Source organism: Amblyomma mixtum, chromosome 5 (genome assembly GCF_055824585.1).
Source record: "Amblyomma mixtum isolate Tamu chromosome 5, ASM5582458v1, whole genome shotgun sequence".
Lineage (NCBI taxonomy): Eukaryota > Metazoa > Arthropoda > Arachnida > Ixodida > Ixodidae > Amblyomma > Amblyomma mixtum.
The window spans coordinates 115,347,242-115,369,097 of NC_143016.1; positions in this window are offsets into that span (position 1 = coordinate 115,347,242).

A 21,856-nucleotide genomic window follows, 5' to 3' on the forward strand; every position below is an offset into this window, starting at 1 on the left:
TGCGTATTCCTTCGCTGTAGCCTAGTGGTATGGTGGTAAAGAAAACACGAAAACAACTTGGTATAGTAGAGGGAATCGAATTGTTTGTTCAAACCGCATTCTGCTTGGCAGCTTGCGGGAATAAGAAACCGTTGGGAGGCTGCATTCACTTGTGTGGATAGCAGCGGCCTGTTTGTTTTACTTTGGCACCGCACCTAACACCATCGTCGCTGTGTTTCAGAGCCACCGCGGCAAAGAAGATTAACTGTTATAGATTCGTAGAGGATGTCGTAATACAGCATGACACGCTCAATGGAGACAGTGTTTGCCTTCACTGCAGCACTGGATGATTGCGTGTTCAGATTTCTCTCTTAAAGGCCGACCAAAATCAGTTCAATGAAGCCGCGAAACAAACAAGTCATTGGGAATGCGTGCCATACACGCGCTCATAAACACTCCTCGCTAGCAGACGACGTGAGTGCGCGTCCACTCTGAGGAGGGTTCCCCGCAGTGTCGCAAGGTGACGACTCTGCTCGATCGCGTAGCCAGCAGTTCGACCGCAAGATGCACGAATGCTTTGCCCTCTGTCGAACATTGCCGTGACTAAGTATCCTCCGTTCTTCACTTGCTCCATAGACGGCAGCAATGGCACAAAATCAATTTCAGCCAATACATACCACAATTTACTTGCAATCTTGGGCCTAAAGTCGTTTTTTGTCATTAAGGTCGCAAGTGAACTTGATAAAGTCTCTTTTTTGGCCTCTCAACTTTAACATTTACCGCTTAAGGACATAAAATACCGTGCAGCTGCTGACGGCGACTAGATTAATATCAAACAACTGCACATCACATTGTGCTTTGCAGTAGCTAAGAAAAGAAAGATCAGAGGCGACCAAAAGAAGGAACACTGACGTGCAAAAGAGAATAGGCAGCTAGATGTCCAGTCTCGTTGCAGTTAAGAATCCTGAGGTGCTGAGCATGAGGTCGGCAGCGTACATTGACTACGTCTTCACTAATGTGGCTTCAGGGGTGATGTTCAGTTCAGTTCAGTTTATTTACCTTAAAGGCCCCCTTGTATCGGGGGTATTACATAAGGGGCGGGATTTTAATGAAATGAGCAAACAAAACAGCGAATATTATTTAGCACTGAAGGTGTCGGTTACAAGTTCTTGAAAAGTAGAGGATGAAGCGATGTTGACGATGTCACGGGGTAGGCCGTTCCAGTCTGTTGCTGCTCGAAAGAAAAATGAAGCAGAAAAGGTGGCAGTATGCGATGGCGGCCGGGCAACTTGTAGGGTATGACTGGTGCGGTGAGATATGCGTGCGGCAGCTGTGATATACGGTGACCGATTGAGGGAAGAATGAAATAATTTGTGATAAAGGGTGAGACTTGAAATGCGACGACGGAACGAAAGGGGAGGTAGTCCTGAAAATGCTTTCAATGAAGAAATGCTGACGTCATATAAGTATGAAGAGTGGATGAATCGAGTGGCGCGATTTTGGACAGCTTCTAATGCATTAAATAAATAAGTTTGGTGTGGGCTCCATATGGCAGAGGCATATTGTAATTTTGGTCTGATGAGCGATTTATATGCGAGTAATTTTACGTGTTGAGGGGCAAGGCGGAGATGGCACTTGAGAAAACCAAGTGTTTTATTCGATGCTGAAATGATGTCGCCAATATGGGTGCGCCAAGTTAAATCACAAGACAAGGTGACTCCTAGATACTTATTATTTATTTATTTATTTATTTATTTATTTATTTATTTATTTATTTATTTATTTCAGTACCCTCAGGGCCCGAGGGCATTACAGAGGGGAGTGGGGTACAATAAACAAAATGACAAAAGAACAGCAGTCACAAGTAACACAAAATGTGAACAAAAATATGGCTCGCGAAAATTAGTAGGTTACAGCAAATACAATCAAACAAATTAACAGTCATTTAACACGGAATTATGAGCAAAGAATAAAACTAAGCACACCACGCAAACAAAAAAAAACACGAGGAAGTTGTTGAAAATGGCAGGAAATCACTGGTGCACACATTGTCATTCCCTTAAACAGCAGAATTTGTGAAGGGGAAAAAAAAAGACCAGATCTGTTTGAACTACCACATAAACTGAAAATAATAAACGGCAGGGCGCAAGAATTACATGTACTATGTTACCAAGATGTTAGTTAAAGTCGATTTAAACACAGAATGGTCACTTATTTCGACTACCGATCGGGGAAGGTGATTCCATTGTGCCGATGTGCTGGGGATGAATGAGTTGTAAAAGTGGTTTGTTTGGCATGAAAGAATACCAACTTTATAACGATGATCGATCCGAGCTGAAACGTAGCAAGGTGGCGTTATAAATTTTCTCTTAAGGATGGGGTTATTGTAGTAAATCTTATGGAATAGACAAAGGCGGGATATATTTCTACGTTGCGACAGTAGTGGGAGTGATAAGCTTGATTTCATGGCACTGACGCTAGAGTTACGGTGATAATCCGAGAGAATGAAACGGGCCGCGCGGTTCTGTATAGATTCGAGTTGGTATATTAGTGTCTCTTCATAGGGGTCCCAGATAGATTCAGAATATTCTAGTAATTGCCGTGGCTCTTCAGGACAGTGTGCGGTGTCCTTCGGAAACGCTCATCACATCGCCAGTGGCAGTGATGGACTAAGGAAGCTCAGTAACCGTGAACATCTGTTTGGCTGGCTCGTGCTTTTTCCTTTGCGTTACTTTGGTAAAATGCTTCGTCACCTTGCCGTCGTTGCTAGTGCGAGCTGTTGGCTGTAATTTTTTTTCTTTTTTTGCAGGCTTCAGTTGTAAATTGGTTGTAAGTGTAGGTTGTCAGTCATGGGAGGGAAAGTTGAGATTGATAAATTGCTAGCAGACAAGCGCAGAGAGATGTGTGCAGACATCAGGGAACTAAAAGACAGCATTCGTTTGTGTAGCGACACTAGTGAGGAGGTCAAGGAAATAGGGAGCGATGTAAAGGCCGGTTTGAAAGGAAATACAAATACTCACGAAACAAAATCAACAGCTAAAGGTCGAAAACCGAAGGCTTGAAAAACGCCTTAATGAGCTCGAGCAGTTCCCTCGGGGCAATAGCTTGGAAGTTAAGGGTGTTCCCGAAGAACACGACACGGCTACCATTGTAAAAAAAATTGGTGAAGTGGTGGGCGAAACCATTCATGGCGCAGATATCGATGTCTGCCACAGAGTGCTGACAATGAATGAAAGTGATAAGAATATTGTCGTCCAGTTTGTAAGTCGTGCAAACAGGAATGATTCATTGTTCAACCGTAATAACAGAGCCTACACTTATCACTTGTCACTCTGAAAGTCTTCTTGACATATTCATCACAAATAACCCGGAAGGCTGTATCAAAGCCGGCGTTATAACGGCAGCTCTGGGTGATCATTTGCCTATTTTTATGTTTTGTAAGCCCGGTGATCTATGTAAAAACTTGGAAAAGCCTTGTGAATCATTTTTAGTTCAAGAAATTAATGAAAAAACGCTTGAACGTTTCCGAACTACAGTTGAGGAAATTGACTTTACATTTGCGCTTGAGTGTACTACTGCTGATGATGCCTACGACATTTTCTTGGGTTTGCTTAAACGTGCTTACACAGATTGCTTTAAGTACAAATCTGTCAGAAAGCGCAAAAAATGTCGGAAACCATGGCTCACTGACGAATGTATTAGAATGATTAGTGAAAAAAATGCGATGTATTTTCAGTTCTTGAAAACATAAGACCCCATTAACTTCATATCATTTAAGAAATACAGAAACAGTGTAACAAAAGTGTTACGCAACTCTAAACACGCTTATTTTGAAAATCTTCTTGGTCGCGTTGCAACTCGGGGAGACGCTCTTTGGAGTGAATTACATAAACTTTTCAATCGCAATACGCACGAAAGTGGAGACCTCGAAATTAGTGTCAATAATCAAAGTTTTAAAGGAAGAGAACTAGCAAATAAGTTTAATGAATACTTTACGACTTTAGCGAACATTAACCATGATGATAACGCATCGTCCTACTTGGGTCTACCGAATGCCCACACTGCTTTTTTTGATCCAGTTACTCCAGATGAAGTGTATTCCATTTTTATGTCTTTGAAGAATAGCAAAGCGCGTGATATTGATGGCCTTCTTATCCGCCCCATAAAGTTTGTGCTCGAGCTCCTGGTACCTGCTCTCACACATATTTTCAATACCTGTTTGACTACTGGTGTTTTCCCACAAAAAATGCAGCTAGCCAGAGTCACTGTTCTGTTTAAGTTGGGAGACAAAAATGAGTTTTCGAATTATAGGCCTATTTCTGTGCTGGCTGTCATGTCAAAAGGATTGGAAAAAGTCATCTGCAAAAGTGTTGTATCGTTCTGTGATAAGCATTCTATAATATCCATCCAGCAGTTTGGTTTCCGGCAGGGTATGTCAACAGAACTGGCCCTTCTCACACAAAAGGAATTTATTATTAAAGGTTTCGAACAACGAAAATTAACACTAGGCGCCTTTGTAGATTTCTCCAAGGCATTCGACAGAATTAACCACCCAACCCTATATTCTAAGCTTGAACATTACGGATTCCGTGGAATACCTCTTGCCCTTTTACAATCATATCTGTCCGCGAGACAACAAAGCGTTTCACTAAAAGAGGAGTCGTCAGCTCTACGCAATATATCTTGTGGAGTGCCCCAAGGTAGTATATTGGGACCCATTCTTTTTACTATCTATATAAATGACATAGTAACAATAAGCAACCAGGCATTCTTTGTAGTCTATGCCGATGACACAAGTTTCGTTATTCAGTCAGAGGACGTTAGTGAATTATCGTCTTTCGGTAATATTACATTTAGTAAACTGTTAGAATGGGGTAAAGTAAATTCATTAGAAATAAATACGAAAAAACCCAAGGCTGTCCTATTTCGACCTGTGCGAAAAATTGTTGATTACAGTATTTGTTTAAAGATAGGCCAAGAAAAAATAGATACTGTACATGAGGTGAAAACCTTAGGTGTAGTATTTAATGAACATTTAAATTGGGATGCACATGTAACAAATGTGCTTCGCAACTTGGCCAAGGCCTGTGGCGTTCTGAACAGACTTCGTTACATTGTCCCACCTAAGATAAAGCTAATGTTATATAATGCCTTATTTACCCCATACATCAATTACTGTAGCCTTGTTTGGGCAACGACATCAAAGGCGAACATACACCGGCTATTTTTATTGCAGAAGAAAGCAATCCGTCACATTGCAGGCTTACCGTATGATGGCCATACAACAGAGCTTTTCTCAACATATAATATAGTCCCTGCTGTACATCTGTACAATTTAAACTTAAGTATGAAGTATAAAATCTCGTTGGCAAAATCCAATACATGCTTTCTCTCGCTGTGCAATCTTAGACAATCTTTGGATGTTCCTTACAACATAAGACACAGAAACATTTGGCTAGTCCCCTTTTCGCGCACAAATAACGGTCTTAATAGATTGGAACATCGCTTGCCAGTATTATTAAACACACTTCAAGACACAGACATGGACATAAGAACATCGTCAAGACCCGCACTCGTTAAATATTTTAGGAATCTAACTGTATGAAGCAATAGATTAAGGACTGGCATTTCCATGTTGTAATTAGAGAAACATCCCTGTATAAATACATTTGTCTGTGTTTCAGATTTCATTTTTTGAAGTGTGTACATGTTGTATAAATTTTTGTGTATAGAGTTTATATATATATATATGTGTGTGTGTGTGTGTGTGTGTGTTGTGTGTGTGTGTGTGTGTGTGTGTGTGTGTGTGTGTGTGTGTGTGTGTGTGTGTGTGTGTGTGTGTGCGTGCGTGCGTGCGTGCGTGTGTGTGTGTGTGTGTGTGTGTGTTGACTCGGTATAATGCTTTCTGGTGTACGCGCGTAAAATATTATTTGATCGTATTTTGTGCTGTAGTGCAAGAATTTCTGCAGAAACTAATCTAATCATTGTGTGTAATTTTTTGTGTGATTTGAAACCGCTGTACGCTGCCATCAAAGGGGGCAAGGGCCTTAGACAAGCTGCTTAACTAGCAGCTTTTAGTCCTTACCCTCACATTTTTTCTGTACCAGGATAAATGTGGAATAAAATGAATGTGAATGTGAAACAGCTTGCCAAGACCAAGAAGAAGGAAATTTCCACAGCTGACCTTGATATCAATGATCCAAGTGTCTCTGTTTACATAAATGAACGTCTGACGAGGTAAAACGAAAAACGTTTTGCCGCTACTGTTGCAAAAAAACAAGTAAAATGGATATTTGTCTGGACAAGCAGGGGCAAAACCTTTGCGCGGAAGCTTGAGTCATCCGATATTGTCCAAGTTGCTACAGAAGATGATATTGCGCTTATTCACTGATTGTACGCCAATTTTTGCTTTATCAAAATCAATTTTTAGTCCATACGCCAAACATTGCTTATCGCATAAGGTATATATTCTTGGTTTCCAGGATAGAAATAAAATGAGGTATCAAAAACAATTTTATTGTTTCAGCTCAACAAACGAATTTGTCTCCTATGTACCGAGTGCATGAAGCAAACACGGCGTATGAAATGTTCGTACAAATATTCAAACATTGCTATAATTCTCTGTTTCCCCTTCAGAAACCAATGAAGCGTAATATGAAAATAAGGAAACCTTGAATTAATCACGCCCTATAAGAAAGTACAACAACTAAAACAAAATATTTCACAGGTTCCTTGCCGCTGAAGACGGCAACATTGTTCCCGAGTTCATGAACTTTCAAACCAATTAAATGTGGATATGAAAAAGTCCAAGTTAAATTATAATGAAACCATGTTTTCAAAAATAAGAAGCAATCCTGCGAAAATATTTAAACAAGTTAACGCCCTTACTCGCGAAGGCCTGAAATCCACTCCAGTAGAAGAGATGTTAGTAAAGAACCATGTTCTCAGCGGGAAAATTTAGAAGATGAAATCAACAAATGCTTTATTTATGCAAAAATGGTGCCTTAAATCCCCAACCGGATTAAGAACTCGGGTAGGCTCACAGACAAACTATATAGCGCTACATACCGTTACCCCGTTGGAAATCGACAAACTGATACAGCAATTAAAGCTAAATGCAACATGTGGTTATGTTGACATCCAGGCACCAACTGTTAAATACGTCTGATCTCAGGAAAATCCATATTATTCTATTTCATTAACATATCTCTGTCAACTGCAACGTTTCCAGACCAGCTTACAATAGCTAAAGTGGTAAGTGTAGACAAGGAAGAAACGCTAAATGATTTCTGTAATTATAGACCGCTTTCAGTGTTGCCGGTTTTTCCGAAGGTGTATGAAGACTCTATAAATAATAGCTTGAACATGTTCCTGCTGAAGTACAATTTAATGTCAGCATCTCAAATCGGGTATCAAAAAAAGAGGACACCCGAAGTTGCCCTGCTTAAAGTAAAACATTTTTTATAAAAACATTTTGAAACAAAAATGTGTACGCTTCGAAGTTTTCTTGATCTACGGAAGGCTTTTAATTTTGTCAACCATGAAATTTTGTTCTACAAGCTACCTAGATGTGGCATTAGAGGCTTTGCTTCAGACCTCATTAAAAGCTATTTATTATTAAGATGGCAGTTTAAAAACCTGAACGGAAAGCGCTCTGAAAACCTAGAGATAAAACTAGGTGTATATTAAGGTTCCATATTAGGTCCTACCCTTTTTTTATATATAAATGATATTACAGTGGTTAAGTATACACCTGACATAACTTTCACTGCTGACGACAAAGGACATAAAAAGCACCTTATCATCACCACTCTCAGGTGTCTACTTCACGGCCGGACAATAGTCTGCAACTGAATATGCGGAAAAGAAAGTTTATACTATGCAACCCCGTACACAAAGCTACTAAAGAAAGCATTACACTTAATTTCTGAATGGAACGTATTGATCGGGTACCAGAACAGCAATTTTTAGGTGTCTGGTTTAGTGAGAACTTACATTATACCCCGCATATTAATCACCTTCTGACGGTTCTCTTCCGCGCTGTGAGCTGTATGAGCCGTATAGCTCCACTTATCCCGCCCTGGTTAAAAAAAAAAAACTCTTATTACACGTTATTTTACTGATGCCTACTTTATACAATATTAGTGTGGGCCACTACCACGACAGGAAATTATGGCAGGTTGCTCGTGCTGGAAAAACACATTCTACGTCTCTTTGAAAATTATACAGGTAGAATAATGAGGGCACCAATCAGGGTTAATATATCTGACCACATCTCTTGGACGGGAGCAGAACCAACCGCTCTCCATGTCGCCGTTGAGCCTATCAGTCAGCACAGTCCCCAGCATTGGTATATTTTTGCTGATTCCAAAACAGCCCTTCAAGGCTTACAAGCTGCTTTTCGACGTAGAAACCATGACCAACTGGTTGTAAAAATCTTAAAGGTGCATCTCTTTGCCATTAATGAAGGGCGCTATATTATCTACTAATGGCTACCAGGACGCAGCAGGCAATCATCGCGAGGACCAGGTCGCGCGAACTGCCAAGCACGATGGCGAATCTGTGTCTCTTGAATTCGGGATATACTTTTGCAGGAGATCACGCTTGCCTCGTGGAATTCGCGCCAGTTTTCGAACTCTAGTATAGAACTCCTGGAGGAAGCACGACCTGAAGTAAATGTGGTGCGTTGCCTGTTGCTTGTAGTTTTCACCAACCATCACTCCATTCTAACAGGTATGGCTAATAGCCCTGCATGTGCGGTCTGAGGGTGCGACGAGGTTGTATCATCAGGGGAAGATTATGCACATGAGAGAGTTCAGTGATTATATAACTGCATTACTAATCAACTTTTTTATATTATATATTAAGGCTTAACCTTATATTGCTAAACTGATGGCCGTCCACATTGTAGGCGGTTACAGTTCTTTTTATTTTGTAACCTTCTGAGCGGTTAGAAAAATTTGGGGAACACAGGAGCTGTCTTTTATGGGTATGAGGCGAAAGCGTAAAAGTACCCTGTCAGACACGGACACTGTTTACATAGTGCGTGCGAGGTCATTCCACCTACATAGGAAGCCGCGCTTTAACCAAGCCGTACGAGCGTTCCTGCGTTGCATAGGGGTGTGGTCATAGGAATTTAACTCAGATGTTGAAGGGTTTGATTCCGGACTAACTACCACAGCTATCGTTTTACGCAATTCCTTTTTATTTTATAGTTACATGTCCGATGATGTTCGAGCCATGTTGCGACCTTCTGCTCATCAGTTTTCTAGCCTTTAATCACTTTTCGTTCCAGAGCGTCGCTTATTACGCCGCGACACTCTCGACCATTCTCACTCTTCCGCACACTCAAACGAAGAAACCAACTACGACGCGTTCTCTGCTGAACGCGGTATCCTTAACGCTGTAGCGTAAATTTCGAACCTTAAAGATACGCATTTCAAAGCTGGTTCAATCGGATTTTCTGCATTCCATATTCATAAAGTGGTCTCACTGCGCATGGTGTTTGCGCCAAAATCAAGGTAAATTATTCTAGATCATGAAATACGAGCGACGCCATGTTATGAATAGGCAATGCCAGAGAGCTAATCCAACGAGCTCTCGAATGCGTATTTTGACGATGGATATATCGAGCTAAATTGGCCGATTGAGAAAACTTAGTCAGGGCTAAGTTTCCTTGCTGATGGCCTTCAATTTCGTAACGTAACCTCGTTCCGTGACATAAAAAATAAAAAAGTTTTATTAGGCGATTTTAATTAATTATTCCTGGAGTTACTCATCGATGACAGGTACATATATGTCCGCCTTGCTGAACATCCACTTGCTCAAATCGCACACAACTCCCTGAACGTTTAAAGACAACCCTTTATTGGAAAATTTTGGTGTGTACTGTGACTCGGGATAAAATTTTAGTACTGTCCAAGAAAGCCTGCGGCTAATCATTTTTCCTGGGCCTGCAAGGAGAGATGCCAGATTGCCCCGCAGCGCAGGCTGCACTCTTTCGCGATTCTCTCTAGATGGCGCTGCCACACCAATGTTCAGCTTTTTGCTGAGGCCCTCCTACTGCGAGCGCGCCGAAGCGAAATCATCAGAGGATTGGTTACCCGTCGGTGTTAGCGGACGCTCCTCGACCGCTCTACTCGGGGCATGACTGCGACACAGGCGTCTGGCGTGAAGTATTGTTTTTCAACTCGCTCTACACTGATCCTTTTTCTCGTCAGTCTCCTCAACGCTCGCCCGTTAGTTGGCTGCTCCGCAAGACGATAGGCAAGACATGGGGAGCGAAATTACGGCAGCAAAAATTTTTCATCAAATCGGAACTTTCTCACGGGTCCGCAAGAGTGAGGTTTTAAAAGTAATTAAAGGCGACGGTACAACTAAAAAGGGGTAAATTGCTTATTAACAGATATTCATTTTTATGCTGCCCGAAGTTTCCTGTATTCTGTATCGACGCCACATATTAGCGATAAAGAGGCTGCCAGTGCTCGACGATTCAATAGCGAGAAACTATTCATGAAGCAAACAGGAACGAGCAAAAACCAATTGCACCCGGATTTACCGAGGAGAAGCAGCATTTGGTACTACACCATCAAGTTGTTTCTATCGCTACAGGAGGATGGGAGAGTACCTGCTTAGAACTCAGATGCACCATTCAGAATCTTTCTTGAAAGATATCATTGGAACGAAATGCCTTCAGACGGCATTATGGAAGTTGCAGCTAAGTAAAATGTAATGCAATGAGTTCCCTATCTGCTATTAAACCTAGAGCGTTTGGATGCAACGCCCCCATTGGGAAACGACGGTATGTTGAACACACGAAAAGTCTAAACTCAAGCTTGTGATCAGTGTGCAAGTGTTTGCCGAGTAGGTCTGAAGCTCGTTTTAAGCTCATCACAAGGTGCGTGGAGAATGTATACGAAAAATGAACACGTGTTGTCTGTTATATTGGCTGAAATGTATGCTATTTCTTGCTTCCTTATAGTAGTTGCAGCTGATACGCAGGGCCCCATGCTGCGCATTATGTCGGCCTCTAAAGCATCCATTGATCGACCAGTGTTCGTGTACAGTCCTGTTCATGCGGGGTTCCTGCACAAAAGCGTCAAAGAGCTCCCGATAGCGTTCAAATTTGTAAGCGTCTCACATGATCAAATGCAATGTGAGTTCAACGGCTTTCTGCCGCGGAAACCTATGCAATGCGGCGTGTCATTCGAAAATAAGATGACATTTAGACATAAGACAAGAACAGTGTATATACACTCCTCCTGGCATCACGTAGCGAAAGACACCAGATCTAAGTTTCAAAACTTAATGACAAGAGAGACGCGCAACCTTTTGTTCGTTTCAGCGGAGTCGCACGAAGTCGGCCTGCTTGAGTTTCCAAAGCACCTCTGCCAAGTGATCAGTGTGACAAGAGATGACATCAATGCTCCTGAGGACCGCTTCAGGCAATGTGCGATTCGCCGAAGGGTTCAAGCCTCATGACTATTCCTTGGCAAGAAATCAGAAGGAAAATTCCCCAGAGGCCAAAAGTACACTGCTATTGTGTCTACAGCCAGTGGAGATAGAGTCGATAAGACAAAGCCTGAAGCTCTGGCCTTGATAGACTCTTACAGGGCACTGAACAACACAATTGATGCGATTGAAGTTGGTGACTGGCACGACATAGGCAGCAAGCGCGTGGACCTAATGATTGTTCCAGTTGGGACCAATGCCCTGTTGATGGCAGACATTTTCCCACATGCGCAGTATTCTCCCGCACCGTTCTGCTTTTTCACTTTTCTACTAAGTGCAGCAAATTTAACCTTCGCCGGCTCGCGTACTTCGCTCATTTGGTTCACTGTTGCCATAATTGCTTTGGGTTTCATGCTTGCGCTATGTTTGTACGTCCGCTGGCGCTTTTCGTTCAGACACGTGCAGCGCCCAAACTGTTCACAACTTTTCCTTTTTTTCGTCTCCACTTTTCTTGCGAAAGGCCTACCCTCGTCACTGGCAAATGCCCCAAGTTTTCGTGGTTTGGCCATAGCTGCGTGGATGCTTGGCATGATGGCCTTAGGAAATTACGTTCAGTCCACTATCACCGCCATTCGCAGCAGCACTACAACAGTGAAAGGTATCAACTCTTTCCCGCAGTTGAACTTGAATATTAACAGTGGTCGCGTATGTCCATGCCTCAGCAAGCACTGGCAGCTGGTCGGTGTGAACTGGCACAGCCCACTTTATTTAGAAGATCTCGCTATGTTTGTGAGGTGGAAGAAACTATGTGGCAACAGATACCTTCTCAAGACCGACATCTCCCAGTGCTACCAGCGAACTAGGGATAGAACGCACGTGACCCTCTCAATCTGCCCTGACGACGAAGTAGCCGTCGCTTCGCAGTGGGGCCTCGTACCGGGTGAGGTTTCCATGACGATGATGCAAGTGCCTGCAGTGCACGCTCTCAACCCGCTCAGGTAAGCTGATTGTCCATAATAACACCCTCTATTTAGAATTGATACCACTTTTACAAGATACAAGAAGAGAAGCGTGATGCTGACAGCCACTTCGGTCCAGCTGTGCGGCGCCTGGACATGTACAGTCTTTGTCAAAAGAAACCAGGCTGCATGGTTTGCTTCTCACTCCTATAGTAGAGTAATCACGGCTTCCCTAAAGATCAAAAACTTCTTTGAAGGTCAGAACAGGGGTTCTTCTTACCATACAGAGATTTAGAGCTTGAGGGCTGTCATAATAGCTTTAATATACGACTGAGAAGCAAAACGTGCAGCCTGGTTACTTTTGACAAAGGCTGTACATATACCAGGTGTCCCAGCTAAATGTAACCAAGCTTTTAAAAAACACGGGATGCCCTAGCCGTCTGAAACCAACTGAGGGTTCTTTAGAGTCGCGTGACCTAGTCTGCACTATTTTTTTTCGTTCTTCAAGGTTGACTAATTAGTTAAGCTTAATTAGCCAACTTTTTAAATATTGACTTGATGAACAAAGTGTCAGTGCAAAATTTGTAGATCGCTTTGAAAAACAGCTGACTGAAACATTTGCAGCAATGTACTATTCACGTAAAGTAGTTTTTTTACCGGCCTTTAACCGTAACTTGGACAATAAAAAAAAGCTTCCACGTGACAACCGTCCCACTTCAACGTCCCAAGATGCACCTTAGAGAATAAAATCCTGTTTTCCCGTAGTCCTCTCCTCGATGAGACTTTGAGTGCACATTGGGGCAGAGGTGCGAGCGAGCAGCTGGTCACGTGATAACTTTCTCTTAAGGCCGATAAATGAAGCTACGTAAATTGTACCGTGATGGAAGCAGCACTATTAGCAGTTTTTCGAGGCGAGCTAAAACATTGATATTGACACTTTTTTCCTGAAGTCAATAATTAAAAGTTAGCTAATTAAGCTTAACTATTTAATTAACTTTGAAGAATGAAAAAAATACTCGAGACTAGGTCATGCGACTCTGAACAACCTTTAGTTGGTTTCACTGGACTAGGAAACTTCGTCTTTTTTAAAAGGTTGGTTACATTTAGCTGGGACGCCCGGTATATGTTAATTAGCTATGGCCCCTCCATAACGACGTATTCTACCGATAAAGCAAAAATTCTGTGACCGAAACAAGAAGTTGGGCATTACTTGTAATACATCCGTAGTTTAACATGTAGCTTTGTCGCGAATATCTGAAGCGCATTTATTACTCTCTAGCGGTCCCTTTGCATAGCGTACTTAGACACGGCATAAATGACTCATTACAGAGTAGTTCCAAATATATTCCGTTAAGCGTGAACTGAAACGACGTGCTAGCCGTGGAAGAGTACGTGCCTAACTTAGAGCTAAGCGTCTACTGAAAGCAGCTTTTGCCGCCTGAGGTCCGGAAGAACAAGCAGCGCATCAGTTTTACCGCGGCAGCGTTAAAGGCCCCGTTTACCAAAAAATAGCGTTCCGGCATTGTGAATGAAAAAAGTGGCTGTGGCTCAACTCAGCTGATCCAGGATATACATAGTGAAAGCTCTGTTAAGCATTGTTAGACCTGGTTTAGCTTTGGTTCATCTTCATTGTAACAAGACTTCAGCGACAGCCAATCGTTTTGAGCGAGAGCAAATCACGTGATGAATCACGTGCGACAAGTGAAAGAGCGAGCGTCCTGAACAGCGGTCGGCGCAGCGTCGCACGTGACTGCCAAGCGGAAGAGCGAATCACGTGACACATCACATGCCACAAGTGGGGAGCAAGCGCGGCCGAGGAGTAAGTAACGAGCGCAGCGGCCGACGTGACTGCCACACCTGTAGCCAAGATGAAGATCGAGGCACCTGCCATGCGCAAATTTGCACATGTGGTGTGCCTGTCGTTAGTGGTCAAATTTAAGAGCCAGATTGTCTTCAGGCTCAGCATGGGAGGATTAGAGCTTTTCGCTTTAAAATCGCTGGGATGGCTCCGGCGGGTAATCCCCAGAGAGCAACGTATGAGGTAGGCGGATCACCTCGGACAGGCGTTTTTGCGGGGTCATCTAAACTTGCGTATCGGATAGTGAGTAGACTACCCATTGTGGCAGCCGGCATACTTAACCTGCAATGAAGAGGTATATGCTTTGGATCCCGGCGTGCTGTTGGTCAGCGCTGACTGACTGGAGTAAATATAACGACGAAAAATGTGCAATTATCATAGAGATAAATTTATACATGCATCAGAGAAGCATAAAATGAAAGTATTTGCCGACTTTTGCCAAAGTTGTTTTACTGCGAAATGGTTCAATGCGCCTGGTTGGTCGATAGCAGTTAGCAGGTGTTAAACTGCATAAATTAAAGCAATTGCATTTTCCTTTATGTACTAACAAAGGCACACTTTAGTGAACACCGTAGGTTTGGTTTATGGGATTTAACGTCCCAAAGCCACTCAGGCTATGAGAGACGCCGTAGTGAAGGGCTCCGGAAATATCGACCACCTTGGGTTCTTTAACGCGCACTGACATCGCACAGTACACCGGCCTCTAAAATTTCTCCCCCAAAGAAATTCCACCGTCGCGGCCGGTATCGAACCCGCGTCTTTTGGGTAAGCAGCCGAGCACCATAACCACTGAGCCACCCCGGTGGCAGTGCACACCTTAGGCACACCAACAAGTTCTATTTGTTGACGAGTGACATACTAACAGCTTTCCAGTACATGCGCAGAGAAGTAGTTTAGGTAGGACAGCCCGACCTACTTTTTCTTTTTTCAAACTTGGGTAGTAGAACAGGGCAGTAGATTTCTAAAAAAGCGAAAGGCATGCTTGAAAAAAAAAAACCACTTTAAAAATACGTATATGACCATCTGCCCTGTGCAAACTTTGTATTGGCAATTCTCTCGGTCACGCTACAGCGTCCTGGATATATTATAGTCTCCGGATTTTCCGTAACTTATCTAGTGACTCTACTATATATTCATGAAAGCTGGATTGAGGCACCCAGGATGTACGGCTGCTTAGCCCCCCACGCGGCGGCTTGAAGCAGCTGAGAAGCGAGTGCCCGGCAGCCTAATGAGAGTGTTCACACAAACGCGGAAAGACTACAGGAGACGCTAGTCCAACATTACAAGCAACACGATTGTGCTTGAGCCAGTGCATCAACACACATCACGTGAGCTATCAGCGGACCAAGCGCAGGAACTGCCTCGGATGCCACGACATCGTTCCCTATAAGAAGCATTAAGGAGGCATTGCAGAACGGTTGCATGCTCATGGTATCCTCAGAGAGCGGTCACCGCACCGACGCGGACCAAGCTGCTAGCGTTGTAATGCTAGGTGACGAAATTATGCCAAGTGATGAAAACGGTGCGAGGTCAGGCTTCTTTATTGTTGGGCTCCAAAGAACAGCTTTCGCAGCTCCTCTGTTCGAGTACAGTCTAGCGTTCTTGGCAGCATTCTTTTGCTGATCTGCGCATGCTCTCTTGGCTCTCGATCATCGGAGCACCATAGTCTCCAGTCAGCAGGTAAAACTAGAGTTGCTGAAATGTTGTTCGATTTCTCAGAATTTCACATCTCTTTGGCGCGGTCTGCAGATGCCAATTAGTTACAGTACATTCAAACAGGATTGTTACGCGGGGTAATTGATATTGTTGCGTTCTGTTGTTATTTTTTTACGAACATTAAGGAAGGGACACATGCGCCTGCAGGTACCACCACCGTCGTCTCGTCATGGCCGTCATGGAAGCTGGACTCGCTGTACCCCACCGGAGACGGCCGCCAACAACAAGAGGCAGCCTGGACAGGAAAGAAACAGAACCACTGCACCTGTACATCGCAGTGTACCTGCTGGGCTGTGCTGTATCTTGTGCGGCTTTTGTTGGCGAGCTCATGACACAGTCACGTCTCAGTCTGTACCTACTGAGGCGGCCTCAGATGCTGTTCGACAAGATATAAAAATTACCCACGCTCATGGTAATTTTCAGCTGATGACGATGAAAGGAAAATAATTTATTGACGACAACACTGTCGAGGTCAGTGAAGAGGTTTTATTGTCAATCATATTGTCACCGTGGCACCGCTCGAAAACTAGGCGTGGAATGTGCAGATGTGTTCGATTGAATTATGTGAAGTGAGCTTATGCTTAATATATTTTATTTTTAGCTCTGGCTTCACCATTATGAAGTTGCATCTTCTGAATGCAACATTCCAGGCAAGTTGCGATCACACAGACCATCTGGAGGCAGTCTTACAGTACTTGTTTCAAAATGTATGCAATACGCTGTCCTTCCGAGTGGAGTATAAAATCTGTCATTCGTAATTTCCGTCGAACAGCGCTACACGTGACCGGTCGAACGTCTCTATTCAAGAACTGCTGATAACAAAATGATGTTTGCCACAAAAGAATAATAGCTCCCCCTCTAAAGCTCCCTTGTAGTCCTTGAATTCCATGTATATGTCTTTGGGACGCAAAGTTCACACCAGCTGGATATACCGAACCTCCAGTGAACACCATTGGTTATTTCGCTCTGATTATGTCAATATGTAACCGTACCCAAAAGTTCCGTAGAGTATCGATGCGGGAAACTAAAGTTTTCCTGCTTGCCAATCTTCTTGCTGCACAGGACCCACTGCGAGTGCGCTCGGTTTAACAGGTTCGACCTGTAGTGAAGTTTCCGTTTTTACAACATTCTCGGATTTTTAAAACTCTTTTGCAGTGTGTATAATATGAGTGACGATATCGGGGTCCCACTCGTTTCACAAGGCGAAGCGGCTGAGAAAGTAAACGCAAGTAACTTGCGTCCACCAGAAGGCATATGTACACCGCGGACTAGGCACCCTCGAATTCACCAGTAGTCAGCTATGTCATTTGAGGAACTGTGGCCCCTGTGCTTTTACGCTGTACGGAGCCAACCAAAACGGGTACTCACGATTATATCGCCGGTGCGCGCCCTCTTTTCCAGCTATGCGTGCCGCCTCACGCACCTTAAAAACGAAACTATATATTCGATAAGAGTCTCCTCAAGTTATCTACGGCATTATTCCTGGGATACTTAGTTTATGGGCTCTGAAGCCTTCCGGGCTGCAGAAGATATTGGCATGCGTTGGCAACGCTGATTTGGGCGGTATTTTTAAGCATTTCGGGCTCATGGCCGACGCTTGGTGGACCTGTTAATGTCTCCGGTAACGCTCTTCGGCGGCACACTAAACATCGGCTTTATTGTCCTTATCATACAAAGTGCATGTGAGCCCACTGGCATGCGACAGTTGCAAGTATAGTAAGGTACCGCTTTAGGAAAGGAACGGCTGTAAGAAACAATTCACAGGATCATTTAACTTCTTTTAAATGAGGTTCAAGTGGATGTTATTTTGCAAAATATAGGTTTTGAAGAATACGAGTCGCGCAGGATGGACGCTGAAGGGCAAGGCTTTGTCAAGACGTTCCGGATGCGGTAGGGAATGCGTTCCCTGAAGCGAAGGAGCATTCCGGTCCGCTTACACCAACCTCCACCCGCCCCACCCCACTCTAATTCGTGGCATCTGCCCCAATCAGACGTTTTGTGAGCGTTGGACCATGTGCTGGTACAGCGAAACTACGCGGCCCATGCCTCCAGAGCGGTATGCGAAATGATGTGTTTCGGCACTACTGACCTGAGCAGGCTAGGTTGGAGCCCCATGACTGCATTAATTCCTTTCTCCTGCATTTTGTTTTGCCTCCAGAAATTTAAAATTGACTATGACTAGCTGCCGCGGCGGCCGCGTTTCGATGGTGGCGAAATGCAGAAAAGGCCCAGGAGCTGTGCGATGCCAGTTCACGCTACAGATCCGTAGGTCGTCGAAATTATTCCGGAGTCCTCCACTACCACACCTCTTTCTTCTTCTATTAATACAGTCTCTCGTTAATCCCTTCTCTTATGGCACGATTCGAGTGTTCGCCCATATATGAGGCACTTACTGCGCCACTTCCTTCGCTCAAAAAAAAAAATCTAAAAACCAATTTTCAAGTCGTGATAACTGGCTCATTTCTATATTGACACCTCAACCGCTCCGCGAGGGCAGGAAGGAAGGTGGCAGCATAAGGAAGAAAGGGCGGAAGAAGGAAAGATGCAACGAAGGAAAGAAAGAAAAAAGAAAAGAAAGAAGGACTGAAAGAAAGAAGAAAAAGAACAAAGAAAAAGAGAAAGGAAGAAAAAAGAAAAAGAGGAGGAAAGGAAGACAGAAGGAATTAAAGAAAGAAAACGGGAAAGAAAGAAAGAAAGAAAGTAGGAAAGAAAGAAAGGAAGACGGAAAGAAGGAAAGGAAGAAAGAAAGAAAGAAAGAAAGAAGGAAGGAAAAGAAATAAGGAAAGAAAGAAGGAAAGAAAGAAAGAAGGAAAGAAACAAAGAAAGAAAGAAAGAAAGAAGGAAAGAAAGAAAGAAAGAAAGAAAGAAAGGAAGAAAGGAAGAAAGAAAGAAAGAAAGAAAGAAAGAAAGAAAGAAAGGAAGAAAGAAAGAAAGAAAGAAAGAAAGAAAGAAAGAAAGAAAGAAAGAAAGAAAGAAAGAAAGAAAGAAAGAAAGAAAGAAAGAAAGAAAGAAAGAAAGAAAGAAAGAAAGAAAGAAAGAAAGAAAGAAAGAAAGAAAGAAAGAAAGAAAGAAAGAAAGAAAGAAAGGAAGAAAGAAAGAAGGATAGGTGAACTGTAGTAGGAGGGCGTCGGAATAATTTCAACCACCTGGTGATCATAAATTTCGATGACATCGGACAGCACACGGGCGCCTTTTGTGCTTCGCTTGCATTAAAACGCACATGCGAGTTCGAGACAGCGATCGCTGAATGCGTATACGTAAAGATTAAGAGAAGCTAGTAGCCCGTAAGAAGGAAATCACTTTGGGACATTTTTTACTTTTCCAAATTCACTGCTTCCTGGCATTCGCTTCAAACATTGCACTCTTCCTAACTAGCCAGAATAACCGCTTACATGTAGCGGCCATTGTTTAGAATTCAGCACCGCCCTGTACCAGCTACGTTGCGAGTGGCGTATTTTCCTGGTTATCACACACATGCAGGCGCAAAGAAAAACACACCAATTTGAATTAAAGAATGACGGCGGAGTGCCTGCGCCCATTCCGAGGACCATCTATCCCGTACACACATGGCATTACATGAAATGTGCGCTAAAAATTGCAGTAAATAGTTTTAATAACAATAACAATGGTTTGCTTTCTCACTCTCATGACAACACAGAGCATTAGTCAACGCAGGAGTACTGCTGTGCTTGTCCTTGTGTCACAGACCAGTGGAATGTCTCTCATCAGGAGAGAGCAGAGGCGGCGTTTGGATAGCGCAGCAGCAGGCACATAGCACGGCTGTTGCAGGGGGCCCGTCAAGGTATCTCTCGGGGCTCGGCCATCGGCGAACGAAGCCGACAATGGCGTTCCAGGAGGCGTGGAAAGTTCCAAGGGCGGTGGTACGGGTACGCTGTTTTTTTGAAGGTGGGACTGGCCGACTCGGCGACGTCTATCACGGAATCTTTTGCGTCCCCTCCTGCTCTCCCGCACGGCTCTCCGAGGGAGCTGCGGGGGTTAATGCGTCCCCTCTGCCCCGTCGTCACCGCGTTGAAAAAAAATTACCGACGATTACGTTACTTCCTAATGCGAAATTTGAGCGCAGCAAATAAGCTGTTTCACCTTTTCGATAGTGAGTCAACCCAAGCTGCGGAGTTGGTTTCAGGGACAACGCCGCCGATGCCGACACAAACAATATGATACCCTCGCTTCCGCAGCGCTAAGAACCAGGTCTAGCCGTGGGAAGGTGGTCACGTATTCGTCGACGTGCCGGGGCCTACGTGAAATAACCGGCGCGTCGGCAACTGAAGAGCACCCTATCGGCCACACAAGAAAAGGGGGGGGGGGCTTTCCTCCTCTTTCTGCATGGCGGCGACGGTGTTCTATGCAGTCACGTTATCTCGACTCTCTAGCGGCGTCAGCGGCATCCAGCGGTATCAGTCGGTCGCTGCTAGCGCTGGGGGGATGAAAGGGGGGCGGAGCTGGTTACGAGGCCGATGACAACGCCGACGACGACGCGAAACCCAGGAACGGACGCCAAAGAGCTGTGCTCTAAAAAGCGCCCCGATGATCAGGGGAAAGGAGAAAAAGTGCTCTCTACCGGTCCGTCCGGGTTGTAGGGAAGACAGTCGGGACGAAATAGGCAGCTGAAGAGGTTGGGTGGTGTGTCTGCGGGCGTGAGGGCTGATTTACTGCGCCGAGGTACGCGCGTTCCATCGCGCAAGGCCCGCCGCCTTCGAGCCATCGCCGCATCGACAGCCACCCGAACCGGGATCATCACCTCGACCGCCGTATGTGAATTGTCCGCCGGACTTTCTTCTTTTTCTAGCTCTTAGTTTTTGTATATTACTTCCTTTCATGCACTGTACGCCTTATTGTTGTTCTTTATAGTTGTATGAGTTTGTTTTTGTATCGTCCGTCTCCTACTTCTCGCGTTTCGTGTTTTGTATATTTTTTCTGCTACTCCTGCTGTTCGTTTTTACCTTTTTTGCGTTTCCCTGCCTGTAAGTAAATATTTGTTTAACCCATCAACCCCTTGAGTTCCTTTGGGGGACTGACGCACCGACACACGTGCACCACGCACGGGCTGACCGACCCCAACAAATAAATGTTGTACAACGCTCGCTTTTAGGCCACAGGGAAGCGTAAAGAGGCCCCTGTGCCTGAGCGGCTCGTAGCAGGCAGCCTGTTGACGGGCGATAGTTGTGATAATAATTGGCGTCCGCGCGACAGGACCGGTCAGCCGCGTGTCGGGGCTGAGACTCCGAAGGGACTCAAGAGCGGGTTGGGCTTGTGGTTACATATCCACTCTTTCCTGAGCACAATGGCAGAGGGAGAGTTTGACAAACTGGTAGAGCAGGGAAGAAGCTTCGGCTTCGAAGGTAAAGAACTGTTCTCTTGGATTGAACAGGAGCGGGCTAGGCGCCGAGAGGAGATAAATGCAGAACGCACGTGGCGCAAGGAGGAAACCGAACGCGAAGCACGTATGAGAGATGAGGAGTTGGAGAGGCAACGAGAAGAATCCAAAATAAGAATGGCGTTGCTAGAAAAGGAAAAGGAGGTGTTGTTGTTGAGGCGGGAACCCGCTAGTGTCTCCTAAACGGACTCCAGGTCCGGCTCGGAAGAGAGAGGGGCGGTTAAAGGGAACAAAGTGAACCCGCACAAAGTTATGCCTGTTTTTGATGAGCAGCGCGATAACCTCGATGCATATTTGAGGCGTTTTGAGCGCGTGGCAGAGCCAAGGGTGGCCACGGGACCAATGGGCCACTTATTTGAGCCTGTGTTTGAGCGGCGAGGCTCTAAACGTTTTCAGTCGAATGTCCGCGCCTGATTGCACGAGCTACGATAAGCTGAAGCATGCTCTGATGCTGCGATTTCGGCTGACGGAGGAAAGATTCCGAGAGAACTTTAAGGG